This window comes from Diceros bicornis, chromosome 11 (genome assembly GCF_020826845.1).
Source record: "Diceros bicornis minor isolate mBicDic1 chromosome 11, mDicBic1.mat.cur, whole genome shotgun sequence".
NCBI lineage: Eukaryota > Metazoa > Chordata > Mammalia > Perissodactyla > Rhinocerotidae > Diceros > Diceros bicornis.
In genome coordinates this window covers 69,769,440-69,787,479 of record NC_080750.1, presented here as the reverse complement: position 1 = coordinate 69,787,479, position 18,040 = coordinate 69,769,440, and the positions used below count along the sequence as shown (strand labels likewise).

Here is an 18,040-nt window from a genome sequence, read left to right as displayed (position 1 = left end):
TCCAGCCTGTTTATTGAGTGATCCGTAACGCTGCTAGTTTTGAGCGGGGCCCAGAACAAGAGAAGGCTGTGCAATAGGTCCAGGCTGCTGTGCCAGCTGCTCTGCCACTTGTGCCATGTGATCCAGCAGATCCAATGGTTCTTACAGTATCAGTCACAGATAGAGAGGTTATTTTGAGCCTTGAGTAGGCCCCAGTAGGTGAATTGCAGTGCAAGCCTTTAGGACTTTGAAGAAGGGCTCTGCCATCTTCTGCAAGTAATTACTCTCCTTTTGAGAAACAGCTTTTGGCTGGCTACTGGGCCTTAGTAGGGACTGAATGCTTGACCACGGGGTACCAAATTACCCTGCAACTTGAGCCGCCCTTCGTGAACTGAGCACTATCTGATCCACCAAGCCATAAAATTGAGCATGCAGACCAGTACTCTGTAATCGAATGGGAGTGGCATTTATGCGATGAAGCCTGAGCAGGCCCTGAAGGCACAAGTACGTTACATGAAGTCTCCCAAATGCCCATGGTCCCCACTCTTGCTACATTGCCTTTTCTTTCCCAGCCGGCACCTATGGCCTCATAGGGAGTTCCCTAAAATAAGTTGACAGAGGAAGAGAAGATTCAGGCCAGGTTTACAGATGGTTCTGCATTACACGCAGGCATCAGCCAAAAGTGGACAGCTGTAGCCCTACAAACCATCCCTGGGACATCCCTGAAGGGCAGTGTTTAAGGGAAATCTTCCCAGCGGGCAGAACATCGGAAAGTGCACCTGGTTGTGTGCTTTTGCTCGGAAAGAAAGATGACCAGGTGTACAATTATATATTGATTCATGTGCTGTAGCCAATGGTTTGGCTAGATGGTCAAGGATTTAGAAGGAACATGATTGGAAAATTGGTGACTAAGAAATTTGGGGAAGAGGTATGTGAATAGATCTCTCTGATTTGGCAAAATACATAAAGATATTTGTGTCCCACCAAGGGGTGACCTCAGCAGAGGAGGATTTTAGTAATCAAGAGGTTACCCATTCTGTAGATTCCAGTCAGTCTCTTTCTCCAGTACCATTGTCATTTCTCACTGGGCTCATGAACATATCAGCCATGGTGTCAGGAACGGAGGTTATGCGTGGACTGAGAAACATTGACTTCCACTCATCAAGGCTGATCTGGCTGTCACCATGGCTGAGTGCCCAATCTGCTAGCAGAAGAGCCCAACACTGAGCGCCGATATGGCACCATTCCCTGGGGTGATCAGCCAGCTACCTGGTGGCAAGTTGATTACATTGGACCACTTCCAACATAGAAGGGGCAGAGTTTTGTCCTTACTGTAATAGACACTCTGAATATGGATTTGCCTTCCCTTCACACAATGTTTCTGCCAAAACTGCCATTCGTGGACTTACAGGAAGCCTTATCCACTGTGATGGTATTCCACACAGCATGCTTCTGATCAAGGAACTCACTTCACAGCAAAGGAAGTGTGGCAATGGGCCCATTCTGATGAAATTCACTTGTCTTACTATGTTCTCTAGTATCTTGAAGCAACTGGCTTGATAAATAATGGAATGGCTTTCTGAAGACTCAGTTACAGTGCCAGCTTGGTGACAATACTTTGCAAGGCTAGGGCAAGGTTGAGAGTGCAATATATGATGCTATTTCTCCCATAACCAGGATTCATGGGTCCAGGGATCAAGGGGTGGGAATGGGAGAGGCCCACTATTACCTCTAGTGATCCACTAGCAGAATTTTTGCTTCCTGTTCCCTTGACTTTATGCTCTGCTGGCCTACAGGTCTTAGTTCTAGAGGGAGGAATGCTTTCACCAGGAGATTCCATTGAACTGGAAGTTAAGACTACCACCAGGCCACTTTGGGCTTCTCATGCCTCTGAATCAACAGGCAAAGCAGGGAGTTATGGTGCTGACTGGGGTGACTGATCCTAAATACCAGTGGAAAATTGGACTACTACTCTACAATAAAGTTAAGAAAGAGTAGGTCTGGAATATAGGATATCTCTTAGGGTGTCTCTTAGTATTACCATGTCCTGTGATTAAGGTCAATGGAAAACTACAACTCAATTCAGGCAAGACTAGTAATGGCCAGACCCTTCAGGAATGAAGGTTTAGGTCACCTCACCAGGTAAGAACGACGAACAGCTATGGTGATTGCTGAAGGCAAAGGGAATACAGAATGAGTGGTAAAGCAGAGTGGCTATAAATACCAGGTATAACCATGTGGCTAGTTACAGAAATGAGGACTGTAATTGTTATGAATATTTCCTCCTTATTTTGTTATGAATACATTTGCGTGTATATACACATATATTAAGCAAATAGCTTTATTTTCTTTCCTCTCTAATTCCCTTATCGTGTAATATAAGATATACTGACTTTATATCAGTATTTAAGTATTGTTAATTTTATGTCTTAGTATTTAAGTTACAGGATATCAAGAGAAGAATAAACATCACTCAATGACTTTGCCTCTTCTTCTGAGGAAGGGATTAGTGCATTTTCAGTTGTATATGTGTCAGGTGAAATTATGAAAAGTCATTTGGAGATTAAGCATGGGTTAAGGAGATGCATATGGATGCCAAGTTGACAAAGTGTGGACTTGTGATTACAATTACCCTACTGGTTTTCCTGGTTCTCTAGCTTGCAGATAGCAGATTGTGGGACTTCTCAGCCTCCATAATCTTGTGAGTCAATTCCTATAATAAATCTCCTCATATATATATTTATATACATATATGTATATGCTATTGGTTCTGTGTTTCTCTGGAGAACCCTGAATAATACCCTCTCATATCATTAACCAGTTATTCCTCATTGATCTGAATTAAAGTGAAAGGAGTATTTTATTTTTTATTTCCTTTTCTTTCTGATAATTACAATTGACTTTAAGGCAACTCAAGAATAAAACTCATGTATCTGATTTTAGCAGAATTAGACCTTGAGTTGATCCCTCCCCTCCATATTAATGATATCATTGTTAAATTTTGTTTCTCTAGAAATTTCTATGTCATCATCATCTATAGCTTTTATAATTACAAAACTACATACATAAATTTACATATGTCATATATAAATTTAAAAATCTTTCTATATATCTTATCACATGTAGGATTCTCTAAGTGCACTCAATCTTATCTCATTTCAAAATCCTCATCCATTATTTGTTCTCCCTAGTGCACAAAATGGTAGCAGCCAGTTATGAAAGAAATACAATATTTGAAGAATAAGTTAATCCAGGTTAATTTATATTTTTAGTGTATATTTGATTACAATCAAAGAGATGTTACAAAAGAGTACATGGTAATAACCATGTATAATAAAAATAAGCGTGAGAAGCATTCGGAAGGAGGTGAGATGATATCAGGCTGCGGTTGATACATATGGCTTTAGAGAGGAAGATAGATTCAAGCAGGAAGGATGATGAAATTTAGAAAAGCAGGAAGACCTGGAATGGTGTGAGCAAAGACTTGAAGCTCTGAAAGCATAAGGTCAGATTTGGGAAAAGCTAACCTGTTTGGCTAGGTTGGAGCGTTTGAGAAGGATTGATATAAGATGTGATCCAGTGTGAGTTCAGGTGGAAGCAGAACAGAATCCTCGAGATGGGTGAAGTATTAATGCTTGGAGCACTGAAGACTGAATGGCATTGATCTCCATAAAAGGGAAATTTGGTATGTTGGGAGAACGTGTGGATAAAGAATAGCCTGGACTCGGTGGTGTTTAATATCATCTGATGTTAAGCCATCTTGTTTGAGCTAGCTTATAAATGGGAAACAAGGCAAACTGGATACAAGGAGACAGTTCTGGGGTTTATCAGAAGATGTACTGTCTACAGGCATTTTTATAAACCCACTATGTCTTGCCAGTGTAAACTTTTAAAAAATCTCATCTTCCTTCTCATCTTCATACTCTTTGCTACTCACCTGGAATCTTATGGTGCTTGTGCAAAAAGGCTCAAGTCATGCTGGGCATCTCAAGAGCCAGAGATTAATCTGATATTAAATCTGGGCTTGGCTTGCATGTAGAGGTGAAGAGATGTTCTTGTCCAAGTTTGGCAGTCGCTTAGATGTGATGTCCCAATGTTTCAAACTCAGCTCAAAACCCTTTGGTGTGTTTTGAGTTTGGCTCTTGGCAAGGCACGATTTCCTGTTTCTAAGAAAAAAGACTCATGAGAGCCTCAATAAAGCTTCTTGGACATAAAAACAACATTTTGATGAATTAATTGTAAATAAATCAGAAACATATGGATTCATTCTCTTGAGACACACGTGTTTAAAATCGGGGAGTGGGTGGGCAGTTATTGCTCAGGGCTAAATGTGTTTTGGGTTTTATCAAATGCAAAATGCTTGGGGAGAAAAAAGAGCAAAAAGGATAAATTAGAACCTCTGCCTTGTCTTTAAATAGACAGACCCATTTACAATCTTACTTACTGCCACCTATTGTTGTTCCAGAAGAAATTCAGCAGCCGTGACTAATCACAACCAGCCACTCCTGGCAGTTTACACCATTACACAATTGTCAGTCTTAGTGGCTTGAGATCTTAGGCAAGGCATTTGAGGCTTCGGAAAGAATAGGTTTTGTTTTCACATTATTAACAAGTTCAAGTCAGACTATCTGGTGAGGATTGTTGTCTCTTACAAATAACTTGCAAATCTACTCATCTTTTATTGAATACTCTTTTGTCTTCTTAAATGTAATGGCTGAAATACAGAGCAGTTTTCTGGAAATCCTGTTTCAAAAACTCTTGGAACTACAATGAGATACCACCTCACACACATTAAGATGACTACTTCACTAAAACAGAAAATAACAAGAGTTGGCTAGGATGTAGAGAAATTGGAACCCTTGTGCACTGTTTGTGGCAATGCAAAATGGCGCAGCTTCTATGGAAAACAGTATGGCAGTTCCTCCAAAATTTTAAAATAGAATTACCATATGATCCAGCAATTTCACTTCTGGATATATTCCCAAAAGAATTGAAAACAGGGAGTTGAAGAGATGTTTGTACACCCATGTTCATAGCAGCATTATTCACAATAGCCAAAAGGTGGAAGCAATTCAAGTGTCAATTGACAGATGAGTGGATAAACAAATTGTGGCATATTCATTTCAACAGAATGTTATGCAGGCTTAAAAAAGAAGGAAATTCTGACACATGCTACAACATGGATGAACCTGAGGACATGATGCTAAATGAGATTAGCCAGTCACAAACAGACAAATACTGTATGATTCCACTTATATGAAGTATCTAGAGTAGTCAAATTCCTCAAGACAGAAGCTGTAGCAGTGGTTGCCAGGGGCTGCAGGCAGAGAAGAATGGGGAGTTGTAGTTTAATGGATACAAAGTTTCGGTTTTGCAAGATGAAAAGAATTCTGGAGATGGATGGTAGTGATGGTTGCACAACAATGAGAATGTGCTTAACATCACTGAACTGTACACTTAAAAATGGTTAAGACGGTAAATTTTATGTAATGTATATTTTACTACAATTTAAAAAACAGCAAACTAAGGAAACTTTATTTGAATACTGTTGACCAGCGTAGTTGCAAGTGTATGTGACATCTACAATCCCAGGGATTTTGTCCTCTGGCTTTATGGAGTCCAATTCCTGGACTAGAAAGATTTGGTTACACCTGTGAGAAGACAACTACACACACACACACACACACCCCCACACTTCTCCTGCTCCACTCCCTCAGACTAAAAATTCTGTGACATTTCCCAACACATTCCTCTGGCCCCAAAGGCTGTGCTTGGTGTTCATTTTAATGAGCTATCACCTGGAAATTAATTTTGTGCTTGGAGGAGGAAGCATATTTTGACTTGCCAAGTTCTGCTCCCTTGAGGGTGGTTCTGCTTATTTCTGCATATTATCATGCAGCTTATATCAAGTCCTAATGGAGTTATTTGCATACAGGGAATAAAAGAGAAAGTTGTTTCTTCAGCTTCATGAAGGGCACTCTCACCACTACATGCAATACATTTTACCCTGGATGTTTCTTTCCAGCTTACTCCTACAAACACTTTAACTTTTCTCAAGAGAAATGGGAAAAATGTACAGTTTATGGATTATATGATTGATTTATACTATAGGTCATTCCAAAAAGGATTCAAAGTAACTTACAAATAAGAGAAGGTGAAAAGAGAAAAATTAATTTGTGGTAGAGTTAATATTAGTGTAAAAATATATGCAATAGGAACTCTACTATCGCTACAGAGAGGTCAAAAATTTGGCTCTGGGCTTCTTAACCAATAAAGCAATGGGGAAAATATACATTATAAGATTCACAGAAATGAATCTTGTTCTACCTAACAAGAGGCCTCTGAAAATAAGTATACTAGAGATCTTAATCTGATTTTATTTTATCCTTCATTTTTAGTTCAATTCACCAAAAAATTTGTTTCGTGTTATAAAGTGGCTGAGAGATCCACAGTTTACCAACTTTAATAGATAACACTGGAATTGATACAGTCTATCAAATAAAGTTTCTAACAGTCTCCGACACCGGGAGAGTGAACTAGATAGTCTCCTAGGTGCTTCTCAGCTCTATGTGAGTTGTTTAATCTTTCTGCTCAGAGATGACTCAAGTACATGGAAATATCCTTTGGTGAGGTGTTATCTTTCAATAATCTCTAGCTAGGAAATGATGGTAATGAAAGAACTGCTTAAAAGTGCTTCTGAGTTTTTTGGGGCAGGGGGCCAAGAAGAATGCCTTCTGTAATTAAAAGGACAACGACATTAGTGAGGAGCAGGAGGAAGGAGGTTGGGATGTCATCCTGGGATGAAAATGACTACCATGTACACAATAGAATTTGGCAGTCTAGATTGTTTTGGCTTTATTTCCATTCACTTAAAACAAGTGTGTGTGGGAAGGAGTTTGTGGGAAATGGGGATGGAGGAGATATAATTTATTTTGGGTATTGTGCATTAGTCATTTTCATCTGCGAAGTCACCACCTGAAAGAAACGTCAGACAGCAATAGACGTCATTCATAAGCAATACGTTTTGTTTTAAGAGAGACTTTTATGGATGTGATTAAGCTCTGTTAAACATCCTATACCACTGGGTCCGGAAGCGTTCTCATTGTGTATTATCACTTGTGAAATGCCACGACTCAGGAAATACATGAACTTTAAAAACTATTCTGGCTGGATCCATACATGTTTTGGGAACTGGAGAAAGATGATAGAATAATCTAGTCACTCAAGCCTTGATTATTTGGAAATTTAGTCATAAATCACCCAGAAAATTTCCTTAATTTTCTGTGTCCTTTTTTTTGAAGTAGATACTGCTGCTTTTGCATCCAAAAGCAACTTATTTTTTCGTTTAACTTTAATACTTCAAATTATGTCCATGGTAATTTACTGGTACAACTTGGAACAATCATTATACACACATTTACAGTAATTCTCCACAATGTTGCTTGTGATGGTCTAAATCTAAGAAATGGACAGAATTATTTTTAGCGTAACCTTGGTATTTTGCTAGAAGGAATGCAAAAGTCTTTATAAAAGGAAAGGACAAATGGCTCTTGTATTAAAGTAAAGCCCTGAGTTAATATATATCTCCAGATAACTTAACGACTAAACAGACATACCAGTGAACAATCTGAAAGGGTAGTAGCCATGAGGTGGACCTGTGATGTGGGTTTTTCCTTTCCCAAATTTGGTCATAATTGGAAAATAGTCCAGACTTCATTGACATATCAAATCCATATTTGATTTGAATTAAAAAATATTTTAAAAACATTTTGAGAAAAAGCACATGGTAAGTAATGCCATTTTTTACAAATTTGAGTTAGCAGTGAGTTGTAATTTCATTTGGGTATCTCTCCTTTCTATCTGTATGTTATTACTTCCTAGTACTAAATTGTTGATACTTTAAAACTGGTTCCTCCCACAGTTTAATTGATTAATTAATTGTAAAATATAGAAATGTTTAATTATCCCTACCACTCCCTAGTTTGACAAAGACTATTATGACACAAAAATCCAGAAATAAAGACAATAGCAAAAGCCAATCAAAATAAGCGAGATGATATGTGTATCCAAAAGTAAAAAAAAGCTACTTGGTATATTTTATAAGTTTAATTCTTTTATAAGTTTCCTATTGATCCAAAGAAAAGCTCAATATAATAAATTCACTCAGAGGATCTAAGTTTAGTCACAAGAACATTTCTGCAGGATAGTCTTTATTATTTGCAAGATATAAAATTGTGAACGACTTTTTGGAAGCTCAGATAACAGGTGCTCCTGGAAGGCTTTTTTTCCCCCAAGCTTTGTGAATTGGCATTAACCACTGAATTTTGAGGGTTCCAGGTTACTTTTTGATTGGAACCTGGTGGCAATCTCTCACTGTAGCTCAAGGTATAAAACATCTTGGAAAGGTTCATATCTTGAGGATTGTTCAAGGATCTCTCTAGAGAGTGAGCTTTGATTCTCAACAATTTGTTTGCTTTTTATCTTCTATTTAGGAAGAATTTTATTTAGTTAAACTGAAAGTACAGCCCATCTTATTTTAAAAATTTTTATTCATCTTAACACATAACTGTCTTAACCATTTTTAACGTACAGTTCAGTAGTGTTAAGAACATTCACATTGTTGTGCAACCAATCTCCAGAACACTTCTCATCTTGCAAAACTGAAACTATACACCCATTAAATAATAATTCCCCATTCTTTTCTCTGTCCAGCCCCTGGCAACCACTATTCTACTTTCTGTCTCCATGAATTTGACAACTCTAGATACCTCATATAAGTGGAATCACACAGTATTGACTTTTTGTATCTGGCTCATTTCACTTATCATCGTGTCCTCAAGGTTCATCTGTGTTGTAGCATGTGTCCGAACTCCCTTCCTTTTTAAGGCTGATGAATATGCCATTGTATATAGATACCACAATGTGTATCTATTTGTATACCATAATTTGTTATCTATTCATCTGTCGATTGATAATTGAGTTGCTTACATCTTTTGGTTATTGTGAATAATGGTGCTGTGAATACGAGTTCAAGAAATCTCTTTGACGGTATCTCATTTTTTAAATAAAAATTTTATTCGCTCTGAGTTGGAGAAGAAACAGATTCTGAGGCAGTCAATCTAAAATATATGCTTAATTCTTCCTTAAAAATTCTAAGTATAATTCATACAGGAGCTATTCCTTGAATGATTAATATTAAATCTTCTATTAACTCATGAAGAATTCCTGTGTGACTCACATTAAGGTATATTGACCTCATATGGACCTTCCCTAGCATTCAACTCATGAACAAGAAAGGTTATGGATTAAATTAAATGAAATCAACATAGACATCTGATTCTTAAAGCTAAATCAAAACCCATACTTGAGTCTACTTTGAGAATTATGGTACTTCGGAAAGGTCTTTAAATAGATCACATACAAATTTCCAGTGAAGTAAAATGAGGATATTTTCTGATTTCTCCTTCTTTTAAATTTCACCTTAATGACGTAACAACACTTTTCACCCCCTTCATTATCCATTCACTAATTTAATCTTATACTCTATGAATCTTTATGGAACCCCTACTGTTTCAGGCACTTTTCTAGGTGATGGGCATATACCTGTGAATAACACAAACAAGGTCCTAGACTACACAATTCTTATGTTAAAACAGACAATAAACAAATAAATAATTCACCTCCCCCCAAAAGAAATTTTTTTTAAATTATGGATAAGTGCTACAAAGGAAACAAGGCAAGGCAATAGGATAGCTTGAATTTTCTTTGATGTACTATATGAAATTCCTGGATGGTTCTGAGAAGGAGAGTGATATGTTCTGATTTTGAATCTTAAAAATCACTCTGGCTTTTGAGTGGAGAAGAGAGTTTGGGGATGAAAGTGTAAGGCAGAATTATAGGGGCCAGTGAAGAGGCTGTTTCATTAGTCTAAAGAAGGAATAATGATGAGCTGGACTAGAGTGCTAACACTGGAAATGGAGAGAACTGCAGATATGGAGAATGTATTTTGGAGAAAAGGCTGACAGAACCTATTGCTACCCTACTCCGTTCTTGCCACCCCAGAAACACACATAGTTACACCACACACCATATAAATTTATCGATTAGAATTCTTTCAGCTGTAAGTCACAAATACCCCATATCTAACTGGCATAAATTACTGTGATCACTACTGAGTCTGAATATATTTGAATGTGCTTTTGATAATTTGTATGTCTCTTTTGTTTTTAATAATCTCTTGCCAGATCATTTGCTCTACTTTACTCTTTTTTCTTAGTGATTCACAAGAACTTTTAATATATTAAAGATATTAAACATTTTGGGTGATGTGTGATAAGAATGATTTATTTTTCACATTTTTTCATTTGCCTTTAATTTTCTTAACAGTGATTTTAACATTCAGATATTTTAAATTTTTATATATTCAAATATAAAAATGACATTTTGAATTCTTTTCAATTTTTTCTTAGAAATAGTTACTCTATTTACATAGAGGAGATTAGATATAGTCTCACCTCTATTCTTCTATCCCAAAAGCCTTATTTACTTTTTTATTGTGATATTATAGAAATGTTGTAGATACAGATAAAAAGTAAAGAAATAGAAGACAATAATTGTGAGTGCTTTGGTATTTATGATTCCAGATTTTTTCAACCATGTTATAATGTACACTTTTTAAACTTGCTGTTTTCATTAAATAATATATACTGTACATTTTTACATCATTTTTTCTATAAAATTATTTTTATAACTCCATGATTTGCATTTATTGGACTTGGTTTATTCAGATATTTTTTCTTGGACATTTTCAATTTTCCGTTATTGCAAACAATGTTGCTAGGATACCTTGGTAATTAAATCTTTATGAATACTCGTGATTATTTCCTTAGGATCTATTTCTAATGCAGGTTTGCATGTCAGGAGTACATTTATTTTAAAGTTTTTCATCAGGGCAATAGGACCATAATTTTACAGTTGGACTATGACGCCAGGCTGCCTTAGTTAGAATGCTGGTTCTGTCCCTTACTAACTATGTCACAAACTCTCTATTGTCATTTTCCTCATTTGTATAACATCTCTAATAGTATCTACCTCAGAACTGTTATTAAGATTACATGAGCTAATATACATGCTTAAAAGAGTGTTTAATGCATAATGAACAATCAACAGATATTTTTCATTATTCTGTACTACCAAATTGTCTGTGTGAATGTTGTGCCTGCTTACAATTTTAACATTACATTAAAACTTCCCATTTATACAGGTTGTTATTTTATTAAAAATCTCATTTTATAATTAGTTGCACTATTTCAATGTGCATCTATTTAGCTTTCCAGCAAGAATGAACATTTTTTATTCATATGTTAATACCCAATATATATTTCTTCATTTCTGAATTATTTGTTAGACATTTTCCAAAATTTGTATTGCAATGCTTGTTTCTTATTTATTAAAAAGATTTTTTTAAATGTATTGATATTAACTCTTATACCCTAAATGCTACAATTATCTCCTGTCAGTTGTTTGCTTTTTAATTTGTATATGTGTTTTGACCTAATTTTTATGTAGTCAAATACACACATTTTGGGGGGATAGAAACTGTGTTATAATGTTTTTTTATAATGATATTTTCTTTCTGTGTTCACTAACTTGTTCCTTAAATTACTTGAAACTTATAGACATTATAGGAATTAAATATAAAGTTTACAGATCCAAGTTAATAATAAAGCAAAAGCTCGAATTTAGAATAAAATGTTATTTTTTAAATGAAAGAATATTTAGTAATATATTTTAGGTAGAATGTGTTTGTGTTTGTGGCGGGGGAGGGAGGGAGATAAAGAGGGAGAGAGAAAGAGAAAAAGAGAAAGGAAGAGAGAGAGAGAGAAAGTTGAGTCCCCTCAGTAATTCTTGAGATTTGGGACCATCCCAGTCGGCCCTATGAACAGAGACCTCCAGCTGGTGAGATCTCTGGAGTAGTTTTAGGAAACAAGATTGGCACTTCACTAAAGCTAAAATTGTCTCACCTGTTAAGATTGGCAAGTGGAAGTCCAGTTCCCTCCCTAGGAAGTCAAGACCCAGTTTTGTTGAAGATATACAGGCAGCCAGAATAAAGTCCAGCCTCCTCTCCATTAGTGTGTACCAACTCAGCCTGGAGTGATGAAAATCTCGATTCCTCCCTACTATCTTTGGGTACCGTTCCCCTCGGCTTTATTACCCACAAGATAAGTCTAGGAGGGGAAATTCGAACTTGCATTAATTGTTTCATATCTTGTGAGTGTATGTTTCCAATGTAAAGTCTCATTTGGAGGAAAAACTATCTCCTAGATCTATCTTTAGAACTTAGAAAACTAGTCTTTAGCGCACTCAAACAAAAGTGGTTCCTAAGCCAAGATTAAAGAAAGATTTATAACTATATTTATCTTAAAAATTAATGGTTCCATTATTTACATGGTTGTCTTCAATTCATCTGGTATATATTAGGGCCCAGGAAAAAATAAGGTTCTCATTAATTTGCTGTCAAATGATTAAGTAATTTCTCCAGTTCCATTAATTTAAAATTCACCATTTCATGATGGGTTATAATTAGTATTTGGGTGGTGAACATGATGTAATCTATGCAGAAATAGAAGTATAATGATGTACACCTGAAATTTATACAATGTTATAAACCAATGTTACTGCAATAAACAAAAAATTTTTTAAAAATAAATAAAATAAAATAAAAATGTTTTTAGTGGTTAAAAAAATAAAATAAAATTCACCATTTCAGTATTCCTTTAGAAGATGATATTTATAATATTTAAATTCACACATAAATTGATATGTATACTACCATGTCAATAGAAATACTGTTTTTAATATCATGGGTTTATAGTATACATGTTTTACTCTCTGACAGGATATTAAGTTCCTGCTTTCTGCCTTGTTCTTTAACATTTTTTTTTTCTTTGTGAGGAAGATCAGCCCTGAGCTAAGATCTGCCAATCCTCCTCTGTTTTGCTGAGGAAGACTGGCCCTGGGCTAACATCCATGACCATCTTCCTCCACTTTATATGGTACGCCACCACAGCATGGCTTGACAAGCACTGCATCGGTACACACCTGGGATCTGAACCAGTGAACCCCGGGCTGCCACAGCGGAGGGTGTGCACTTAACCACTTGCGCCACCGGGCTGGCCCTCTTTAACATTTTTTGACTGACCTCTCCTCTTTATTTTTCCCAAAGAAGTGTAGGATTTCTTAAGAGAAAAAACAAATTAAAACTAGTCTAGATGAATTTTTTTCTAATTTTTGAAAATTTATGTATAAATTTGATGACTATTGCTATGTTTTTCCATCTGGGAACATTATATATAGATATATGTATATCTATATATAATTAAGATTTTATTTTGTATGTCTAAAAAGATAATCATACTATATACTAAATACTATATATATATACATGCGTATATACTCACATGCACTAAATATTTTATATATATATATACACACATTTATTCATATATATACATATACCCTAAATACTATACTTTTTGTATATTTAAATAATGTGTAAGTATAAAATGGTTATGTATTCTTGGATATTTAATATTTTAAAATTTGAATGATGAATGAAATATTATTTCCTCATATATTCCTTCAGAGAATTGCTGATAAATAGCAAGACTACTATTTGTCAGACATTTATTTTTACCTGGATATCTTAGTAAATTATCCTGGTTTAAGGACTGCATCATTCTCTTCAGATTTCTAGATAGATAATCATATCATCTACAGATATGTGATGCTATTCTTTCCTTTTCCAATAGAAATTACTTTTGTAAAAATTCTATTTCACTCATTTATCAGGCACTTATAAGATAGTGTAAATAACTGTAGGGGAAATTATTTCACCTTAAAGTTTTTCTGTTTTTTCTATTTTAAGACATTTCTCAGCAAAATGGCAGAATAGGAGTTTTCTACCATCTTGCCTTCAAAGAACACAAATTTTGACAATCACCCATGAACAAAAGTGTCTTTGTGGAAGTCTGGGAGTCCAGCAGAGATGTTCTAGCACATCATTGAATGAAAAATAATCCAAGATTGGATGCATTGAAGAGGGTAAAACATAGTTTTACTTTACCTACATCACACCTCACCCAAGGTAGCACAGCAGAGTGCCAAGAGAGATGCTCTGGACCCACAGTTTCTCTCATGGGGGAAGGGAGAGCATGGTGAATGGCAGGGCATGACACTGCCAAAGAGGCCCACTTTTTTCTTGCCCATCTGGAACCGAGGTGTTCTGCATAACTGAGGGGAAAGGAGGGGCTGGAAGAACATCAGCCAGGGCTCTCAGAGAGCAACAAAGGGACTTGGGTCTTATTAACCACTTTGTGGACTCCACCAGGAAGTCCACCCATGAGCTACTGGGGATGCCTCGTCTGCAGATTCCCCCAACAGTCAGTAGAGACTGGAGGTGGTGACTGCTTTTTAAAATATGAGACAGCAAAGAAGACTTCAAGGAACACAAAAAAATCAAGGAAATATGATACCACCAAGGGAAAACTATAATTTTCCAGTCACTAACCCCCACAAAAAGGAGATCTGTGATTTGCCCAATGAAGAATTTAAAATGGTTATTTTAAGGAAGTTCAGTGAGCTTCAGGAAAACAATACATGAACAAAATGAGTTTAACAGTGAGATGGATGTCATAAAAATGAACCAAACATAAATTCTGGAGCTGAAGAATACAATGAATGAAATGAAAAAATACAACAGAGAGCATCAATAGCAGACTTGATCAAGCAGAAGAGAGAATCTGTGAGGTAGAAGATAAGTCATTTGAAATTATCCAGTCAGAGGAGAACACAGAAAAAACAATGAAGAAAAGTGAAGAAAGCTTACATGAATTCTGTGATATCATCAAGAGAAACAATCTATGTAACATAGGAGTTGCAAAAGGAAAAGAGAAATGGAAAGATGCAGACAGCTTATTTAGAGAAATAATGACTGAGAACTTCCCAAATCTGAGGAGAGATTTGGACATCCCAGTTCATGAAGCTCAGAGATCCCTAAAAAGTTTCAATCCAAAAAGATTTTCTCTAAGACACATTATAATAAAACTGTCTAAAATCAAAGAGAGAGAGAGAATTTTAAAAGCAGTAAAAGAAAAAATCAAATCCTCGCATACAAGGGAACACCCATGAGGCTATCAGCAGATTTCTCAGAGAGACCTTGCAGGCCAGGAGAGAGTGGGCTGATATATTCAGGTGCTTAAAGAAAAAAACCCCTGCCAACCAAGAATACTTTACCTGACAAAGTTGTCCTTCAGAAATGAAAGAGAAATAAAAACTTCCCAGAAAAACAAAAGCTGAGAGAGCTCATCATCACTAGACCTACCTTACAAGAAGTGCTGAAAGTAGTTCTTCAAACCGAAATTAAAGGATGATCCTTAGTAATTTGAAAACATATGAAGACACAGTTTTACCGAGAGTTCCTGTGGTTTCCTGCTTCAATAGTGCTTGGACGGAACTGTTGCTCATCCCCCACCCAGGCCAGCCACTCAGAGCCAGCCCTCTACCACTTCCTCACAATGTCCTTGGATCCCCAAGGCCCTGCCATACCTCCAGTAACACACAGCCACCTCTGCTGCTGCCAACTGTCCCTAGCTACCTGCTGTGGCAGATGGCCAGAACTACCACCAGGACTTGGAGGCCACCATCAACTGCTAGATCAACCTGGAACTCTATGTCTCCTATATCTACTTGTCCATATCTTACTACTTTGACCATGATGATGTGGCTTTGAAGAACTTTGCCAAATATTTTCTTCACCAATCTCGTGAGGAGAGGGAACATGCTGAGAAATTGATGAAACTGCAGAACCAACGGGGTGGTGGAATCTTCCTTCAGGATATCAAGAAACCAGACAATGATGACTGGGAGAATGGGCTGAATGCAATGTAGTGTGTCTTACACTTGGAAAAAAATTTGAGACTACTAGAACTGCACAAACCGGCCATTGACAAAAATGACCTCCATTTGTGTGACTTCATTGAGACTCATTACCTGAATGAGCAAGTGAAATCCATCAAATAATTGGATGATCCCATAACCAACTTGCACAAGATGGGGACCCCCCAAATATGACATGGCAGAGTATCTCTCTGACAAGCACACCTTGGGAGAGAGTGACAAGGAGAGCTAAGCCTTAGGTTGGCTTCCCATAGCCACGGGGTAACTTCCCTGGTCACCAAGACAGTGCATGCATGTTGAGGTTACCTTTACCTTTTCTATAAAGTCTACAAAAACATCTACTTAAGTTCTTTCATTTGTGCCATTCCTTCAAATAAAGTAATTTGGTATTAAAAAAAAAAAAAAACCTGTTCAGAATACTCTAATACTATAATATGGTGGGGTGTTAATCACTTAACTCTAGTATAAAGATTAAAGGACAAAAGTATTAAAAATAACAATAGCTACAATATGTTAGTGGACACACAATATATAAAGATCTAAATTGTGACATCAAAAACATAAAATGGGGGGATTAAAAAGGTAGAGTTTTTGTATATGGTTGAAATTAAGTTATCAGCTTAAAATAGACTGTTATAACTATAACATGTTTTATATAAGCCTCATGGTAACCACAAAGCAAAAACTTACAGTAGATATACAAAAGACAAAAAGAGGGAATCAATACATACCACTACCAAAAAGCCTTAATTCAAAAGGAAGATAGCAAGAGAGGAAGAAAGGAACAAAGAAACCACAAAAGATTGGCTATAAAATTATCAATAAGATAGCATTAGTAAGTCCTTACCTATCAATAATTACTTTAAATTTAAATGGATTGAATTCTCCAATCAAAAGACATGGAGTGGCCAAAGGGATAAAAAAACAAACTCAACTATACGCTGCCTACAAGAGACTCACTTCAGCATTAAGGACATGTATAAGCCCAAAGTGAAAAGATGGAAAAAGATATTCCATGCAGATGGAACCCAAAAGAGAACAGGGGTATAGCTACACTTATATTAGACAAAATAGACTTTAACTTAAAATCTGTAACAAGAGACAAAGAAGGTCATTATATAATGATAGAGGAGTCAATTCCTCAAGAGGATATAAAAATTGGAAATTATATGTACCCAACATGGGAACAACTAAATATAGTAAGCAAATGCTAACAGATCTGAAGAGAGAAATAGACAATACAATAATAGTAGAGGACTTCAATACCCCACTTTCAACCATAGATAGATCATCCAGACAGCAAATCAGTAAGAAAACATTGGGCTTGAACTATACTTAAGAACATATGGACCTAACACATATAGGCATTCCATCTAACAGCAGCAGAATATGCATTCTTCTTGAGTGTACACAGAACATTCTCCAGGATAGGTCAAATGTTAGGTCACAAGACAAGTGAAATTAGCCAGAGAGAGAAAGACAAATACTGTATGATCTCACTTATATGTAGAATACAAAAAGGAAAGAAGAGTCGAACTCATATAAACAGAAAGTAGAATGGTACTTGCCAAGGGCTGGGAGATGGGGATGATAGGGAGATGCTGGTTAAAGGATACAAGCCTTTAGTGACAAGATGAATAAGCTCTGGGGATCTAATGTGCTACATGGTGACTATAGGTAATAATAGATTCTTAAAAACTTCTTTCTTATAACTGCTCTTTAACACTTTGTACACAATTACAGATTGGCAGTCACATCCATTCACTGATATAACATTTTGTTCAATGTAGCAAGCAAGCAGCATTCTTAGAAACATCTTTTTTACAAGTGTTCTTAAAACACTTCTCTACATGCATACAGAATGTACTTGAAATTTTCTGAGAGAGTAACCTTAAGTGTTATCACCATATACACAAAAAAGGTCGCTATGTGAGGTGATGGATGTGTTTATTCACCTCATTGTGGTAATCGTTTCACAAAGTATAAGCATGTCAAATCATCAATTTGAACACTTTAAATATGTAAAATTTTGTCAATTATACCTCAATAAAACTGAAAAAAATTTTCCTTATTATGTTAAAGAAAAAAAGTCTTTTTTAAAAAT

The 18,040-nt window shown here is 36.1% G+C and overlaps 1 pseudogene; it reads left to right on the top strand.

Annotated features, from left to right (window-relative positions):
• The first annotated feature begins 453 nt into the window (after nt 1-453).
• Nucleotides 454-16,168, top strand: LOC131411208 (ferritin heavy chain-like; annotated as a pseudogene).
• Nucleotides 16,169-18,040: the final 1,872 nt, after the last annotated feature.